The following is an 18,773-nucleotide window of genomic DNA, read 5'->3' on the forward strand; positions in this document are numbered from 1 at the left end:
ACTTGGGTTTGACTTGATAGTGTTTAATTTTAATATTATCTGATCTGATTGACATGCAAAATAAAACTTTTCATTGTACCTTGGTACACATGACAATAATAAACCTAATTCTAAAATGTCCACAATCTGTGATGATTTTGACATCAGCAGAAGATCAGTATCAATCTCTGGTTTGTTGTGATACAAACATATGAATTAAACCAGGAGTTGGACACTTGACCCAGCTATTTTTTAAGACCATGGGTGATGGTTGACCATAATCAATTTTTTGCACTAGATCTTTGTTTCAGTCTTTACTGCAAATCATTGGACCAGTAATGCAAAGTCGATCCATGTCTATTATTCAGTTCAGCCCTGTGAGCACTGGAACCTTTGGAGCACTTACTAAAAATAAGATCAAAAACATTATGGAAAATACAATTTGATGCTATATTTTGCCTTGACATGTTGATGTTTGAATGACAGCAGCATATGGATAGTGTTGGATCATGAAGGGCCCGGCCCAAGGCCCTGGGTTTACTTTCTCCACATGCTGAAAGTTGATTGGGTTGAGTTAGCATTTTGGTGGCAATCCGTGGGGTGTTGCCGTCTCAGAGCAGCAACTGTGCCTCAGAACTTCTGACTAAAGATAAAGGAACATAAGAAGTTGAAACTTCAGTTGGGCTTTTAACTGTGTGTGATTATTCAACCATTCGATATGAAGATGTCTGATCTTACCTCAGCTTCTCTCTCTGCCCTAACCCCATATCCCTGAATTCCTCTGATAAAAATATGTTGATCTCTGCCTGAATAAAGGAAAGTAAGTAGACACAAGGCACGAGTTAGCTATGGCAGATGCAAAAAACGAATCTAAAAGATATAACAGTAAAGCAGCAATTGTCAAAGTTTAAAGAACTAATACAGAGTTCACAAGTTTCGTAACTCCCTTAACACTTTTCTTTCTTGCGTATGGTGTGCACAGCCTAAAGTTGTAGATCAAAGGTAGACGTCCAGGCCAGGACAGCATCAGTTACTGGGTGGATGGCTTTGATGCCTCCAGGGAAAAGCCACAGTGGGCAATCATTCATGATATGTGGGGTGGCCTGGTCTGGATGTCTGCTGTCGCAAGCTGAGCTGTCTGTCATCCCCCACTTATCCAGATGATGGGCTGTTCTTGCATGGAGGGTGCGGAATCTGTTCAGGGTTAGCCATTACTTGCCATGGAGGTCAAAACGCAGTGGTTTCACTGTGGGATCTGTGATGATCTCTCTGTAGTTGGTGTTGGCATCTTTCCAGGCTCTGCGCCACTCAATCTTGGAGTCAAAATCTTCCAGAGGATTAACAGAAGACCAGACGTGTTTGCGGGACTTCAGGCGCATGTTGCGTAGATTGTTCAACTCAGCCATGGATGGGAAGGTCAGGGTTAGCCTCGATGGTGCATCTTTCACGTGGTCCACTGTTTCGTCTAATGTCAACCCAACGTACACAAACAAATAGATGTAGTGTTTTAGTGCCACTTGTGGCCCCCTTTACACTGAAAAAATCCAACAAGTGCTTTAGACAAATTCATTAAGAGAAATTAAAGGATGAGATCAGAGATTTTAAAAAGTGTGTAGGAAGGAACTGCATGTGCTGGTTTACACCGAAGCTAGACATAAAATGCTGGAGTAACTCAGCGGGACAGGTTGCTTCACTGGATAGAAGGAATGAGTGACTTTTCGGGTTAAGGCCTGAAGAAGGGTCTCGAACCGAATCGTTTACACATTCATTCTATCCAGTGTGATGTTGTCAAAATAAGAATCAGTAAGTCTGAGGATTGGAGAAATGTCTTAACTTAGCAAAGGCCTACCTTGATGGGAAAAGGTAAAATATAATACAATGATAAACATAAAAATATATGGTACGATCTTCGCTCAATATGTAAAAATGTAACTAATAGCTAAATTTCACATGGGCACACTCAGACCTACATTATAGAATAAAGGGCGTGTCCCACTTTCACGAGGTAATTCACAAATTCTCCCGAGTTTTCCCCTTGATTCAAACTCGCAGAATGTTTGTAATGAGTCCGTAGGAGGTCGTAGGAGTTCATAGATATATCGTAGCGGCTCGTTTGCTAGCCGTAGGTAATCGTGGCATCAGGTAAGTCGGGACGTTTTTTCCAGCCCGATAAAAAATGTCCACGAGTAAAAAAAATGGTTGGGATGAAAGAAATTGCAACTTTTTACTCATAAGGAGGGCATCGAAATAGTCGTGGGAAATCGTAGACATAATCGTAGGAGTTCGTGAACATAGTCGTGGAAAGTCGTAGGAGTTCATAGATTACCACGATCTTGATTTTTTTTTTAGATCCTTTAAACTCGGCAGAGGTTTTGAATTAAGTCGTGAAAGTGGGACAGGCCCTTAAGGGAATTGCAGATAAATCATATAAATATATTGTGTCCGTGCAGAAAACCTCTTAGAAATAGTGGAGGACTAGAGTCAGAATTGTACAGTACAGAAACAGGCCTTTCAGTTGTTCAGTTTTTTGGACAAGTACACAGATAGGAAAGGTATAAAGGAATAAGAGTCTAGTGTAGGCAAATGAGATCAGTATAGTTAGCCATCATAACCAAAAGGGCCCACTTATCGGTTGTTTCAAAAATTCTATGACATTATAGGTATTGAATGAATGAGAAGCTTAAAGAAAGTTGTTGACATTAGAAAAATAGTTATCGAGAAATTAATGAGAATAGACAATAGACAATAGACAAGAGGTGCAGGAGTAGGCCATTGAGCCATTCTGATCATTGCTGATCATCCGCAATTAGTACCCCGTTCCTGCCTTCTCACTACATCCCTTGACTCCGCTATCTTTAAGAGATCCACAGATTCACAACTCTCTGGGTGAAAAAGTTTTTCCTCGTCTCCGTTCTAAATGGCCTACCCCTTATTCTTAAACTATGGCCCCAGGTTCTGGACTCCCCCAACATCAGGAACATGTTTCCTGCCTCTAGCATGTCCAATCCCTTAATAATCTTACATGTTTCCATAAGATCCCCCCTCACCCTTCTACATTCCAGTGTATACAAGCCCAGTCGCTCCATTCTTTAAACATACAGTCCCCCCATTCCTGGAATTAACCTCGTGAACCTACGCTGCATTCCCTCAATAGAAAGAATGTTCTTCCTCAATTGTGGAGACTGCACACAATACTCCAGGTGTGATCTCACCAGGGCCCTGCACAACTGCTGAAGGACCTCTTTGCTCCAATACTCAACTGATGAAACCTGATTAGTCTCCAGAACTTGAAGAACTGCATACCAACATTTTGGAGTTGATGGCAACAGAGGCTGTGGATATAATAGCTTTCATCTCTCCAAATTCAATTGAAAAGATTTATTTGATTGTTAGGCAGCCAAATGGAACCCCTTGTTTTACAAACAAAGGAGAACTTGAGACTAATTAGTCTGACATTGATAAGAGAGCACTTAGAAAACAAAAACAGGATTACAGAATTAAGGGGTAGAATTGACATCTATCAGCTATCTCACGTACATTAGGTTTAGTTTGGTTTATTTAGAGATGTAGCGTGGAAACGGGCCCTCTGCCCTCCCAAGACCACGTTGACCATCGATCACCCATACACTAGTTCTACGTTATCCCACTTTCACATCCTACACACTAGGCGCAATTTACAGAAGCAAATTAACCTACAAATTTGCTTGTCTTTGGAATGTGAGAGCACCCGGAGAGAGCCTACGCGGACATAGGGAGAACATACAAACTCCACACAGACAACACCAATACTCGGGATCGTACCCGCGTCTCTGGCACTATGAGCAGCAGCTCTACCACTGTGCCACTGTGGCATTGAACAATTTACAGCAATTGAGAAGTGCGCGGGGCCAGAATAGGTTTAACACTTGTGAAAGGATCTGAAATTTAAAGTGATTGTAACCTTAACCATCTATTTGTCTGCAACACAGGTATTCCCTTTGTTCTCTCCGCCCTCCCCTCTCTGCATCTTAATATAAATGTGTCTTTTCCATTAATGACTGGTGGCCATTGAACTGTCAAGTTAACTTCATTGCTCTCTTCATACATACTGCTGGACATGTAATGTTTTCATAGCATTTTCAGCTTCTGTTTCAGATTTTGCAGTTTTCCATTTGCAATGTGTGTAGAAAATTGCTTGCTATTTCACTTCATTTTAGCCTTTTTTTTTAAAAATGTGTATGGACAATACAAGAGAAATGTAGCGTGTAACAAAGGAACAGCCTATAAAGGGTTGCAAGGATAGGTAAACTGTGAAAGATGATCAAAAATAGAATCACAGTCAGAGAGCCGCATAGCAAAGAAACAGGGCCTTTGACCCATCTCTTCCATGCCGACCAAGGTGTCTAACCAAGCTCGTTCCATTTGCTTGCGCATGGTATGTAACCCTTGAAAATAGCTCTCTACCAGCACCCTCTATCTCCTAACTTCAAGCCAATTTTGTATCAAGATGACCCAAGGTGGAACGTAATGTGGGTATACAGAATTTCCCCCATCCTTGTACCAATTGATTATCACATGTTAGGGCAATAAAGTTGGATAGATTATTTGCAGGGACCGGTTTACCATTACATTAATTGTCTGTGATCTGCATGTGATTTTGCATACGTTGGATAATGAGGCAAACCCCAAGAAAACTCAGCCAGTCATTTTGAGAAACATAGGAAACATAGAAATTATGTGCAGGAGTAGGCCATTTGGCCTTTCGAGCATGCACCACCATTCAATATGATCATGGCCGACCATCCAACTCAGTATCCCGTACCTGCCTTCTCTCCATACCCTCTGATCCTCTTAGCCACAAGGGCCACATCTAACTCCCTCTTAAATATAGCCAATGAACTGGCCTCGACCACCCTCTGTGGCAGAGAGTTCCAGAGATTCACCACTCTCTGTGTGAAAAAAGTTCTTCTCATCTCGGTTTTAAAGGATTTCCCCCTTATCCTTAAGCTGTGACCCCTTGTCCTGGACTTCTCCAACATCGGGAGCAATCTTCCTGCATCTAGCCTGTCCAACCCCTGAAGAATTTTGTAAGTTTCTATAAGATCCCCTCTCAATCTCCTAAATTCTAGAGAGTATAAACCAAGTCTATCCAGTCTTTCTTCATAAGACAGTCCTGACATCCCATGAATCAGTCTGGTGAACCTTCTCTGCACTCCCTCTATGGCAATAATGTCCTTCCTCAGAGTTCCTTCCTCAGAGTTCCTTCACAGGATAATGTTAATAAATACACAACAAACCTGGGGAAACAATGAACTGCAGATGCTGGTTAACCAAGGAAAGACACAAACGTGGAATAACTCAGCAGGTTAGGCAGCATTCCTGGAGAACATAGATAGGCAAACATCTGAAGAAGAGTCCAGGCCTGAAATGTCACCTACTCATGTTCTCCAGGGATGCTGTAATACAAATCTGGAGCTGTTTTTATTTCCTTGTTGCTTTTTTGCTCTCGTAATTATTCATAATTTGAAATGAACGGCAACAATTTCTTAAGCCAACATTCACATAAATTTATATGTAAGCAAATGTCCTTAGGGTTACTTTCTATCAAAGGATTTTTTATGTTTGTATAAATCTACCAGAAATTAACAAGATGGTAAGCGGTCCTCAACTCCTCCAGATAAGCAGAAAAGGAAATTGCATAGCTCAAAGTCTGACACATGCTGTTAGGTGGCACCTGCAGTGTATTGTTGAGGGATTTACTCTCTATGTTATCAAAAGGAACACATTTCCAAAATGTCACCCATATTAAATTGAAATTAATAATATAACACAAATATTTCCTCCAGTCAACATGAGCGTGTGCAGGTTTTGAAAACTGTGTTGCAATAAATAACTTGTGCAATTATTACTATTCCATTAAAGGCTGCTCAGATAAGCAGAGTTTAAATTCAGTGTACTGCTTGTGGGATGACTCTTAAATCATTGTCTTCTTTAACAAGTAGGCAACTCCATGAAATAGTCCCATTAGTAGCAGGTAATTGCGCACAGAGGCCCACTGTACGATCTGTAATTACCCATATACTTCTGCATACAGTGTATTTCCCCAAACGGTTAAGCAAATTTATTCTGTGAACAGCTGAAGTATTTTGAGGACTGGTGGTGTCTTTCCTTTGATAATAAATAAAGGAAAGGCCACCTTAAAACCGTCACTGCGTGACCTTGTGGAGTCAATGTTGTAAATTGTAGTGTTAAGGCCACAATTTCTGTGAACTCCAGAGAACAGCTTGATCAGGATGCAGAAGATTCCATAAATGACCATTAGTAGCAAATCGTTTAGAGCCGATATCCACTTTCCTTTATGCAGGTTGAAAATCTGCTTTTCCCAGAGCATGTCTCTGATCATGAAATAATAAGTATCTATGAACTGTGTCTGAAGGTGCGTTTTAATGCACCCATGGACAAACAAGTCCAATATTCACTTAACCTGCATTGGTTGAAAGACAATAGTAGCTGATGAGCCAGGGCTGTTTCTTCTGCTGCACTGCCAGCTTTAATTCAGAAGCAATTAAACTGTCTAGCTATCTCCCAAGATGCGTCAACTGAAGACGCAGATAGTCCTGGTTAGCTTTAAATACAGTTTAGATAGAAAATACACTTACTCTGGGATCTCCAGCCCCACTCTTATGGTGACTGTTCTTTCCTTCATATTTTAAATTGCCACGTTGATGGCACTTTGTGGTTTTGCAGATACTGAAGATGGTCGTGAACGATTGCAGCAGGATCTGGATCGATTGGTCAGGTGGGTGAAGGAATGGTTGATGGAATTTAATACAGATAAGTGTGAGGTGTTGCATTTTGGGATGTCGAACACGGGCAGGAACTATAGGCTGGTGAGCCTAACATCTGGAGTTGGTAAGTTACTGGAGAGTATTCTGAGGGATAGAATGTACAGGCATTTGGATGGGCAAGGGCTGATTAAGCATAGTCAGTATGGTTTGGTACGTGGGAGTTTGTGTCTCACAAATCTGACTGATTTTTTTGAAGACGTGACCAAAAAATGTGTTGAGGGCAGAGCTGTAGATGTTGTGTACATGGACTTCAGTAAGGCATTCAACATGGTTCTGCATGCTAGGCTGCTTTGGAAGGTTAGATCGCATGGGATCCAAGGAGAGATAGCTGAATGAATAGCAAATTGGCTCCATGGAAGGATGCAGAGGATAATGGTGGAAGGTTGCTTTTCAGACTGGATGCCTGTGACCAGTGGTGTGCCTCAGGATTCGGTGCTGGGCCCGTTACTGTTTGTCATCTACATCAATAAATTGGATGCGAACATATCAATATTATCAAGTTTGCTAATGATACAAAAGTTAGTGGTTAAGTGAAGATGGTTGTGAACGATTGCAGCAGGATCTGGATCGATTGGCCAGGTGGGTGGAGGAATGGTTGATGGAATTCAATACAGAGAAGTGTGAGGTGTTGCATTTTGGAATGTCGAACAAGGGCAGGACCTACGCAGTAAATGGTAGGCCTCTGGGTAGTGTTGTATAGCAGAGGGATCTAGAAGTACAGGTGCATGGTTCCTTGAAGGTTGAGTTGCAGGTACATAAGGTGGTCAAAAAGGCTTTTCGCACTTTGGCCTTCATCAGGCAGAGTATTGAGTATAGAAGTTGGAAGGTCATGTTGCAGTTGTATAAGATGTTAGTGAGTTGTGTTATTGTGTTCAGTTCTGGGCACCATGTTATAGGAAAGATATTGTCAAGCTTAAAATGGTTCAGAAAAGATTTCTGAGGATCTTACCAGGACCAGAGGGTGTGAGCTATATGGAGAGGTTTTAGTAGGCTGTGTCTATATTCCATGGAGCGCAGGAGGATGAGGGGAGATCTTATTGAGGTATACAAAATCATGGGAGGAATAGATCGGGTTGATGCACAGAATCTCTTACCCAGAGTAGGAGAATCAAGGACCAGAGGACATACTGTAGGTTCAAGGTGAAGGGGAAAAGATTTAATAGCAATCCAAGAGGTAACCTTTACACACAAAGGGTGGTGGGTTTATGGAACAAACTGCCAGAGGAGGTAGTTGAGGCTGGTACTCAACTAGACAGGTACATGGATAGGACAGGTTTGGAGGGATATGGACCAAGCGCAGGCAAGTGGGACTAGTGTAGCTGGGACATTGTTGGCGGAGTGGGTGAATTGGTGGGGCCTGTTTCCACACTGTATCACTCTATGACTTTATGACTGTGACATGTTCATTTATATTGCTCGATTGCACATTCAGAGCAGATTTTATATTCTGACTTTTGCCACCGAGTTTATATTTATTTTCAAACCACACTTGACTTTAAAATCAGCACAGAACCTACCGTATCTGAATTCTGCTAACAAAGGCACTTGGTCATAAATCCAAATCTTGAATATAACGTATTTGGGATGTGCTTTTGGTAAATTCAATAATTCATAGAATATATCAGGGAAACAGCTGAGATGTGTAATATTCCTTCCATCTTTGTGATTATGAGAGTAATCAGTTCTTAGGTTTGTGTTTGCTGATTGCTTCTCATGCATTTTTCTGCATCTCTTTGGCTGTATATACTAAGATCCTTGGGACCTCTTTGGTAGTACAGCTCTTTTTAGACCAGAACACTAAGATCCTGTTTATTTGTCTTATTGGCACAGCTAGTATTGGTTTAAGATTGCTTTCAATTGCAAGCTTTAGTTTCAAGTGCTGAACAAACCAATTTGGATGGCTCCAATTTTAATTTCACATGCATTTAAATGAGATGAAATTATGATGGAATTAAATTCACAGCTGTCCCAGTCCAGTTGACCACACTCCATTTGGGATCTAAGTGAAGTTCATGACAAAATTCCTAAAAGAAAATCCCCCTAAGTTCCTTCATTGGACATGGGCAGCACAATAAATTGTGGAGTGGAGGATATAATTACTGATAGCTTTTGAAATATGTCTCAATCAGTGATTGTTAAAAGGCTCTGCATTGCAATACTAATTCCCCATTTTTTCTGAGCACAAGAAGATCTAATTCAAATGGTGTGATGTCAAGAAAAGAACACCAGGTGCACAGTCAATATAAGACCATTGCTGATTATGTTGGCATCCATTTCCAATACTGACCCCATCAGTTGAAGCATATGCGTTTGTATTTTTGGTGTGTTTTAAAAAAATATACTGTGCATTCAGAAAGTATTCAGACCCCTTCACTTTTTCCACATTTTGTTACGTTGCAGCTTTATTCTAAAATTGATTAAATTCATTTATTTAATCATCAATCTACACACTATACCACAATAAAAAATCAAAAACAGGTGTTTAGAAGTAAATAAAAGAACTAAATGAAATATCAGATTCTACGTAAATATTCAGACCCTTGACACTCAACTTTGAGCCTAGGTGCATCCTGTTTACATTGATTATCCTTAGAATGTTTCTGCAACTTCATTGGAGTCCACCTGTGGTAAATTAAATTGATTGGGCATGATTTGGAAAGGCTGTCTATATTAGGTTCAACAGTTGACAGTGCATGTCAGAGCAAACACCAAGCTATGAAGATGGCAGAATTGTGTTGAGACACAGATCTGGGGAAAGGTATAAAACAATTTCTACAGCATTGCAGACCCGAAGAGCACAGTGGCCTCCATCATTCATAAATGGAAGAACTTTGGAACCACCAGGACCCTTCATAGAGCTGGCCACCCGGCCAAACTGAGCAATCAGGGGAGAAGGGCCTTGATCAGGGAGGTGACCAAGAACCCGATGGTCACTCTGACAGAGTTCCTCTGTGGAGATGGGAGAACCACCCAGAAGAACAACTATATCTGCAGCACTCCACCAATCAGGCCTTTATGGTAGAGTGGCCAGATGGAAGCCATTCCTCAGTAAAAGGCACATGACAGCCCGCTTGGAGTTTGCCAAAAGGCACCTCTACAAGATTCTCCAGTCTGATGAAACCAAGATTGAACTCTTTGGCCTGAATGCCAAGGGTCAAGTCAGAAGAAAACCAGGCACTGCTCATCACCTCGCCAATACTATACCTATGGTGAAGCATGGTGGTGGCAGCATCATGCTATTGGGATGTTTTTCAGCGGCAGGAACTGGGAGACTAGTCGGGATCGATGGAAAGATGAATGGAGCAAAGTACAGGGAGATCCTTGATAAAAAAAGCTGCTCCAGAGCATATAGGACCTCAGACAGGGGCGGAGGTTCACCTTCCAACAGGACAATGACCCTAAGCACACAACCAAGCCAACACAGGAGTGGCTTTGTGACAAGTCTGTGAATGTCCTTGAGTGGCCCAGTCAGAGCCTGGACTTGAACCCGATCGAACATCTCTTGAGGGACCTGAAAATAGCTGTGCATCAACGTTCCACATCCAACCTGACAGGGCTTGAGAGGATATGCAGAGAAGAATGGGAGAAATTACCCAAATACAGGTGTCCCAAGCTTGTAGTGACTTGCCCAAGAAGACTTGATGCTGTAATCGCTGCCAAAGGTGCCTCAACAAAGTTCAGAGTAAGGTCTGAATACTTATGCAAATGTGATATTATAGCGACGTATGCAGAGATCGAACCTGGCGTTCAGAAGCCGCGGTCACGTGACTCGGGAGGGGCCGCTTGTTTCGCGCTGTTTTTGCTTGCGCGCATTAGTTCAGCACTGACCACCGTTGTGGACAGATGTGTCTGAAGAACCTGTATTCTAGAAATCGAACTTTTAAATAAAGATCTGTTGGAAACCCCAGTTGCCGTTCTTCAGACCGCCAAAATATTTAAGTTATTTCTTTTTTATTAAGGGGTATTGTGTGTAGATTGATGATTTAAAAAAAATAATTTAATCCATTTTAGAATAAGGCTGTAACATAACAAAATGTAGAAAAACTGAAGGGTCTGAATACATTCTGTATAACAAACTGCTGGAGGAACTCAGTGGGTAAAGCAGCATCTGTGCAGGCAAAGCAATATTTGATGTTTCAGGTCACGGTACTGCATTCAAGACTCATTTTAATTATTTCCTTGTTCAGGTCATTTGCCTTGCTTGTCCTGGAGATAGTGTATCGTACCAGAATAATGCAAAGCATCAAATATCAGTAGCATGTGTAGGAAGGATCTGCAGATGCTGGTTTACACCGGAGGTAGACACAAAATGCTGAAGTCAGGCAGCATCTCTGGAGAGAAGGAGTAGGTGATGTTTACGGTCAAGACCGTTCTTCAGTCTGAGAATTGGGTGCAAAAGAAATGAGAGATATAGAAGGTAAACAGAATATCTTTCATTCATTCTATTTACCTTCAATGTCTCTCGCTTCCCTTTCCCCTAACTCTCAGTCTGAAGAAGGGTCTCCCTGAAACTCCCTGGATATTCTGCCTATGTTTCAGCAGGAAAATCCTTGTATAGATACTATCCTGGTGTAACTACGGTCATACAATCATGAAAAATATGGTATAGATAAAGGCTATTTGGCCGAACTAATTTTCTCCCTCCTGTTTGGCTTTTGTTTAAAATGCTGGAGAAACTCTGCGAGTCAGGCAGCATCTCTGGAAAAATGGAAGAGTTGACGTTGAGACCCTTCTTCAGACTTACTTCAGGGTAACCTCCCTAATCTTCACGCACTCTGTGAGTTTGTGACTGCCAGTAGTCTGAGGACCAGCTGGAGAGTCTGAAAAGGAGTCTGAATTCCACGATGCAAGATATCTTCCGATAAAATGCTTTTGGATCTCTTGAGGATATAAAAGATCTGTATAGGTGGAGTTCTCTCCTGATTACAATGCACAATTTTTGAAAAGAGTTTTTCTTCAGTTCATCTAATTAACTGTCATCAATAAATTCCTGTCTTGCAAGTAGAAATACTTGCCAGCCCTTTTCTGCATCAGCTGAGCTGTGTATCTTAGAAACATAGAAATTAGGTGCAGGAGTAGGCCATTCGGCCCTTCAAGCCTGCATCGCCATTCAATATGATCATGGCTGATCATCCAACTCAGTATCCCGTACCTGCCTTCTCTCCCCCTGATCCCCTTAGCCACAAGGGCCACACCTAACTCCCTCTTAAATATAGCCAATGAACTGGCCTCAACTACCCTCTGTGGCAGAGAGTTCCAGAGATTCACCACTCTGTGTGAAAAAAGTTCTTCTCATCTCGGTTTTAAAGGATTTCCCCCTTATCCTTAAGCTGTGACCCCTTGTCCTGGACTTCCCTAATATCGGGAACAATCTTCCTGCATCTAGCCTGCCCAACCCCTTAAGAATTTTGTAAGTTTCTATAAGATCCCCTCTCAATCTCCTAAATTCTAGAGAGAATAAACCAAGTCTATCCAGTCTTTCTTCATAAGACAGTCCTGACATCCCAGGAATCAGTCTGGTGAACCGTCTTTGCACTCCCTCTATGGCAATAATGTCCTTCCTCAAATTTGGAGACCAAAACTGTACGCAATACTCCAGGTGTGGTCTCACCAAGACCCTGTACAACTGCAGTAGAACCCCCCCTGCTCCTATACTCAAATTATGTTGCTATGAAAGCTAACATACCATTTGCTTTCTTCACTGCCTGCTGCACCTGCATGCCTACTTTCAATGACTGGTGTACCATGACACCCAGGTCTCGCTGCATCTCCCCTTTTCCTAGTCGGCCACCATTTAGATAATAGTCTGCTTTCCCGTTTTTGCCACCAAAATGGATAACCTCACATTTATCCACATTATACTACATCTGCCAAACATTTGCCCACTCACCCAGCCTATCCAAGTCTCCTAGCATCCTCCTCGCAGCTAACACTGCCCCCAGCTTAGTGTCATCCGCAAACTTGGAGATATTGCCTTCAATTCCCTCATCCAGATCATTAATATATATTGTAAATAGCTGGGGTCCCAGCACTGAGCCTTGCGGTACCCCACTAGTCACTGCCTGCCATTGTGAAAAGGACCCGTTTACTCCTACTCTTTGCTTCCTGTTTGCCAGCCAGTTCTCTATCCACATCAATACTGAACCCCCAATGCCGTGTGCTTTAAGTTTGTATACTAATCTCTTATGTGGGACCTTGTCGAAAGCCTTCTGGAAGTCCAGATACACCACATCCACTGGTTCTCCCCTATCCACGCTACTAGTTACATCCTCAAAAAATTCTATAAGATTCGTCAGACATGATTTACCTTTCGTAATCCATGCTGACTTTGTCCAATGATTTCACCACTTTCCAAATGTGCTGCTATCCCATCTTTAATAACTGACTCTAGCAGTTTCCCCACTACCGATGTTAGACTAACTGGTCTGTAATTCCCCATTTTCTCTCTCCCTCCCTTCTTAAAAAGTGGGGTTACGTTTGCTACCCGCCAATCTTCAGGAACTACTCCAGAATCTAAAGAGTTTTGAAAGATTATTACTAATGCATATCTTAGGGATATGGGGGAAAAAAAAGCAACAATGGGGTACTGATTTTAGATGATCAGCCATGATCATATTGAATGCTGGCTTGAAGGGCCGAATGGCCTACTCGTGCACTTTTTTTTTTCTCTCCCACGAATCATCTGCCCCATTAATAATTTGGCCTTGTTTCCGCACACTCCTGTCTCAGTTTTTTAAATTGAAGTTCACTTACATTGACATTTTATTCTTCTTGAATGTAATGGATTGTAACAAATGAAAGCGTTTGAATTGCTGAACAAATTATTTGTGGCCTAACAGAGGCATCCAAAGTAGATTGTCACATTTAAGAGGGATATCCCAGAATTGGCAAGTGGCTGTGTAACACTTTCAGGAGACTTCAAAAGATCAGTTTCTGAATTATTCTGTCAGCCTCACCTTTACCATTCAACTCGAGGATATTTCAAGATGTTCCTTCCCCGGCCTATTACAGGCTAAATAATGAACTCTATTCTGGAGAACAGATGGATGTGGTACTTACATCGCAATGATTTAATAATGGGATAGATGCAAGTCACTGCAGGGCAAATCAGTTAACACTTAAGGGAGCATGACGCTTTTGAGATAAAGCAAACTCGGTTGTGGAGGGGATTTTATGTGTGAGGTTTATAAGAGGCAATAATGGGTGAGGTTCATGAGAATGAATACTTGTTGTTTTTTTGACCTATGTTAATGAGATGGGTCCAGGAAGCAAATTATGAGCATGTTAGTTTTGATGACAGTAGAGAACGCTGTTGAAGCAAATTACTTGATTTTATACACAAGCACATGCTAGGTGACCTCAACGTAACCAGAACTAAAAAAAATACTGCACTTGAGAAGAACTTCCTAAAGAGAGCTAAATGGTCAGATAGACATGCCAAACAAAATAGCAGAATCAAAACACAGCTAAATCTTACAACAAAGGTTAAGGAGGCATCTTACTTACTGCGGTTTCCTTCCACTTCAAAGAAAAGCAGTGGAACAGCCAGGGAAATAATTTGAATACTTTATATACATTGGGTACTTTGTCGCTGCTCTTTATGGGGCGACTATTGCTTATCTTGGTTATGCAAGCAAAGAATTTCACTGCGACTTGTCACAAGTGACAATGAAGTATTCATTCATTCTGTTACTCCAGGAATTCTGATGATCTGGCCCCTATTTACAGTGAAATCAACAATTGGAGCTATGAGTGTACTGCAGGGGTGAGCTGAAAGTTCTGATGTATAGAAAAGCAAGCAACAATTTACTTTTCTGATGGCCTGTCGTGTATTTCTACCTTTACGGAATTTCTAGCTTCTTTTGGAATTAATATTTCCTTTTGTATTCCTGGTTTTACTGATGATGAAAGTCCAGATTGCAACTCAAACCTTATTACACGCATGCAAGCCTAACTATAAAGACTCACATAAATCTGACATTGTTCAGTTTCCTGCCCTGCTAAGTAAAAAAATTCTGATTAGTTTTCTCCTCTCTCATCAACAATAGTTTTCTCATTCCTTATTGAAGTTACATTTCAATCATCGAGTTATTCATTTTCTTAACAATAATTGGGGGGGAAAAAATGCCCTTGTCTGACTGTATTCTTCATGTAAGATTGTTGACAATGACCACGAGGGAGCAATAAAAGTCAAGGAGCTGAAAATTCTGTAAAGAAAACCAAGCAACAATTTACTTTTCTGATGGTCTCATGAAAGGTCATCAAACCGAGTCAGTACATTTGATTCTCTCACTATCGTTGCTGTCTGACCTGCCGAGTGTTTCCAGTATTTTCAATTTTCGATTCACATTTCCAGCAGTTTATTGCTTTTTGATTACAGTGGAATAACTATTGACTACAATCTCCTCTAGAATCATCAGTTACATTAATCAAGGGCTGGGGTCAGGATAAATGTAGTATTATCAGTCAATCACAGTTTGTGACCCCAGCAATCCTGTTGTCATCTGCAAACTTACTAACCAATCTGTCCACATCCAAGTCACACAGTATATAATTATAAAGGATACATTGGAAATAAAGTGGTGGCTGATGCTTTACTACAACATTTGCAGTGCCTATACTACCCCAGTATCTCATGGGAGTCATAGACATACAGTAGATAACCAGGACCTTTGGTCGACCATTGCCTACTTCTTAACCAACTACATCAATCCCCTTGGCCACCTCTTTCCATCCCATGATGTTGCAATAAAGCCATGTCCATGGAAGCAGCCGAGCATTTCGCTTTCTCACCAATATTTTTTCCCATAAAGTGATTCTGATTGCAATTGAAGGACAGGGGAAAGATCGCAGCAGCTTGTACTTATTTCACCTGTAACATGGGGAAATAAATTAACATGAGCATCTGCCTATCAAAAAGCCCTCCTCACCTGTATCAACCTGTTACCTGCCAGGCATGTCTGGCCCCTCCTCTCTTCTAGAATTCTTCCACCTCCCACCCTACAATCAGAATGCAGAAGGGCCATGACCAGAATCATCAACTTTCCACGTTCTCTCGAGATGCTGCCTGACCTGCTGAATTACTCCAGCACTTTGTGTCCTTTTTTGTAACCGGCATCTGCACTTCTTTGCTTCTATTCTCCCTCATGTTGCAATAAAACAAATGACAGTTACACAGGTGTGACATTTTTTCTTAAAGGTTTTTGAAATATTCACTTTCACTGATTGAAGAACATATGTTTTTCTATTGATAAATTTGTTATCAATCAATGGATCTGTTTATTCAAATCTGTGTCCAATAAAGACTTGGCCACACGTAGGTTGAGTTGCATTTTTCAAAGTAAAATCAACAGCAGGGGGATGGAGATTATTATCCTGTTGGCAATTGTTAGTATATTATAAAGCAAAGGTCAGCACAACATAGATTCTGTGCACAGGTGGCATTCAAATAGCCAATTAATTTATGATAATCTGTGGAATTTTCCTAGTTGGCCATAGTTATTAATGGATGAATTCATTCAGAATTAACATTTGTGTTACATGGCATGTTTAAATGATATGTGGTAAGTAAAGACTATGTTGCAATTAGTGAAGACACCATTTATGTTTGCAAAAATGGTTCCATGAGCAAATATTACAACATCCAGAGTAAAACCAAGCAATCCAATAATAATTCATGCTGAAATCAACTTTAGACTTCTAGCCAAAGAACATTTATTGTCACGCACACCAATTGGTGCAGTGAAATTTGAATTACCATGCAGCACACAAAAAAGTTGAACACAACACTTTTTAACATAAACACGAGTTTAACATAAAACATAAAAAACATTCCCCCACTGTGGAATCAACGTTTCCCACTGTGAGGGAAGGCACCAAAGTTCAGTCCTCTTACTCTGTTCACACGTGGTCGGAACCTATTGAGGCCTCCACAGTCGCCGCACGGTGGCCTGATGTTTTAGGCTCACGAACGTAAGAACACTCTCAGCGGCCCGGAGCCTCCGACTCGGCCGTTTCCTACTGGAGACAGTGGCTTCCGAAGTCCACTGGCCGAGCTAGGCGGAGATTCAATGCTGGCGACCTTGGCGAGAGATCCCAGGCTCCGCGAGGTCAAAGTCAGCGTCGCCCGCGGCTGGAAAGTCAGCTTCGCCAGCGGATGGCAGCTCCCACCGCCCGTGGCTGGAAACTACGCAACAGCTCCAGGCTGTTCGAAGTCAGCAGTCCCAGCTCTCCGGAGCTCCGACACGGCGATTCCCGGTAAGGCATCGCTCGCTCCGCAATGGAATCCAGTGCTGCGCTGAAGCTGAAGCTCTGGCCGGTCTCCGGCAGGAAAGGTCGCTCCAATTCAGATGGTAGACCACAAGGAGGGGACGAAGATACAGCTCGGAGAATAGTCGCATCCTCGACCAAGAAGTGACTAAGAAAAACAGTTTTCCCCCCTCCCTCCCTCCTCCCACATAAAAAAGATCAAAAGACCTCCAAAAACAAACTTTAAAACAGACTAAAAATCTCAAAAAGAATGAAAGGACAGATAGCTGCAGGCGAGGCAGCCACACTCTATGGCACCACCACTTGAGCTGTTATGATGGTGTGAGCTGCTTATTGACCCACATCCATCAATACACCACAGGTTCAATTCTGACACATAACATCAGACTTAAACTCAATAAAACAACACCACATTCTCTTACTGACGCATCAAAAATCAGTTGAAAACAGACAATTATTTTGTGAGGTGAGGAAAAACTACAGATTGAATGGAAAGGCTGGGAGACAAAATGAGAATATATCGGACATATATTAAAGTAATTTGATGGCAATTAGAGCTCTAGGGCAAGAAAATGGACATACATGCCAGCCAGAATCAATTCCAAGGATTCTTACTGTTCTGGGCCCCACTAATTAGGTTTGAGCCTGGAGTGGGTGGATGAAGCACCCCCCTACCTAGGTCAGGAAACATGTTTGTGTAAATTGGGCGGCGAAGAAAAAGTACTCTGATTTCAAAAAGTGTGGAAGGCAGATGTGGAGCTACAGAAGGATGTGCAAGTCATGGCGAGTTGTCCAAACTATTTCATATTTTTTACATTTTTTGCACTGATTAATTTAACCAAAGTAAATTTAACCAAATTAAAGGATGTGCACATGTATTTTGAGTGATAGGGTTATGAGGTTCCCATGTTTTATGTAGCTTTGAGCAGGCATTTCCAGATGATGGAAATACCTATGTTAGCAGCTATTGTAAAGGTGAGGGCAGCAGGTAATTGGAAATGAATGATTAAACAGGGTAAACATTAAGAACAATTTTTTTTTTTTTACCAAATCAAGGCACAAACATAAGCAAATTTACCACATTCGTTGAAGCTGATGTCTGCTCACAAGAACCACTTCATTCACAAAGTTTATCAAAACAAGAAGGCAGTGGGATGGTGAGCCCCAAGCAGCCATATTTCACAATGATAAATGTAGATAATGATTGGAATTTCCAAGTCCCTAAGAACAGGTGATGCCAAGCATTTATATTCACAAACAAATCAGGGAGTGGAGACCTATCAAGAGAGAGTCAAGAATGTTTAATTATCATATATAGGAAAACATTTGAGTGGCACGGCACTTGATGGCGCAGCAGCTGAGCTGCTGCCTTACAGCAATAGACCTGGGTTCAATCCTGACTATGGGTGCTATCTGTATGGAGTTTATACATTCTCCCTGTAACCATGTGGGTTTTCTCCAGGTGCTCCAGTTTTGTCCCCCATTTGTAGGTTAATTGTAAATTATCCCAAGAGCGTAGGAGAGTTTTAGTGTACCGGGTGATCACTAGTCGGCACGGACTCGGAGGCCTGTAGGGCCTGTTTCCACGCTGTATTACTAAAGTCTAAAGTCTAAAAAGACCAATTAAAATTATTTCTTGTAGCAGCAAACAGGTCTGTACTCAATAGATAACATAAAAAGAAATTAAAAACATTGAAA

The 18,773-nt window shown here is 41.5% G+C and overlaps 1 protein-coding gene across 1 annotated transcript in view; it reads right to left on the reverse strand.

Moving 5' to 3' along the window:
- LOC129693306 (A disintegrin and metalloproteinase with thrombospondin motifs 12-like) overlaps window positions 1-18,773 on the reverse strand; it is a 548,000-nt gene that overhangs the window by 8,572 nt on the left and 520,655 nt on the right. The gene's annotated exons all lie outside the window — the stretch shown is intronic.

Source organism: Leucoraja erinacea, chromosome 1 (assembly GCF_028641065.1).
Source record: "Leucoraja erinacea ecotype New England chromosome 1, Leri_hhj_1, whole genome shotgun sequence".
Classification (NCBI taxonomy): Eukaryota; Metazoa; Chordata; class Chondrichthyes; order Rajiformes; family Rajidae; genus Leucoraja; species Leucoraja erinaceus.